The following is a 986-nucleotide window of genomic DNA, read 5'->3' as shown; positions in this document are numbered from 1 at the left end:
CCCGCCAAGAACAGATTATTAATTAGAATTATGACTTAGTCTTTGATAATTACAAGTTTCACATCAGTTTATTTACAAACTAGTAAATACTGAATACAGAAGAAATATAAAATAAAAATATACATAAAACCGTGCTAAAGGCCAACAGTGATTCTCTTATTTCTCAAAGAGCACACATACATTAAAAATGTATAAAAATATATTATGCACTCTCCAGAAGAGAAAATAAGCAGATTTGAGAAGCAAAGGAACCTTGAGTGTTAGATTGTATAGAACTAGATGAGAGCTGATGAGTGGGCAGTCCTGGAGTTCCTCAAGAATGGAATGCAGTAGGAGAGTGGTTTGCTCGGATTTGCAGTTATATATTTCTGTGGCCTTTTAAATACTGGGACATTGGATTTTCTGTCCTCGCATGCCATTAGTGAAACTCTAGACAAGAATATCTAAGGATTTGTAGTTTTACAGAGACTAAGTGATATTTTAAAGAAGGAGGTAGGATCAAACTTCTCAACAGAAAGAGGATCATACAACTGACCATGTGAATGGCCAAATTCAGACAAAGATGGATGGCAGATCTTATAAAATTATAGTATTTTATTGCTTTACAGAAAAGTTTTCATTATTAATCTTACATTGAAACGTAGCACATATGTCCTCTTACACCTACCCACATAAACAGCCAAATTTTGTTGGAATAGATTAACTCCTGGAAAAAGCTAAATAAAATATGGAAGAGCTAAATTAATTCAGATAAAATACAGGATTCCACACCTTATGAAAATGCTTAATTTTTAAAAAGAATTTCAATGAATGAAATTGGAGGAAACATCCAATTATCAGCACAAATATTAAATTGAAAAGCACCTTCATTTTGGAGATGAGAAGCATTCTAAATATGAAGGTATAAACAATAAATATAATATTGTACCTTTAGTTTGCACTAATTTAAAAATAACATAATAAATTTCTCTGTAGGACGGGCCCTA

Source organism: Tenrec ecaudatus, chromosome 7 (assembly GCF_050624435.1).
Source record: "Tenrec ecaudatus isolate mTenEca1 chromosome 7, mTenEca1.hap1, whole genome shotgun sequence".
NCBI classification, from domain to species: domain Eukaryota; kingdom Metazoa; phylum Chordata; class Mammalia; order Afrosoricida; family Tenrecidae; genus Tenrec; species Tenrec ecaudatus.
This window is presented reverse-complemented; position numbering follows the sequence as displayed.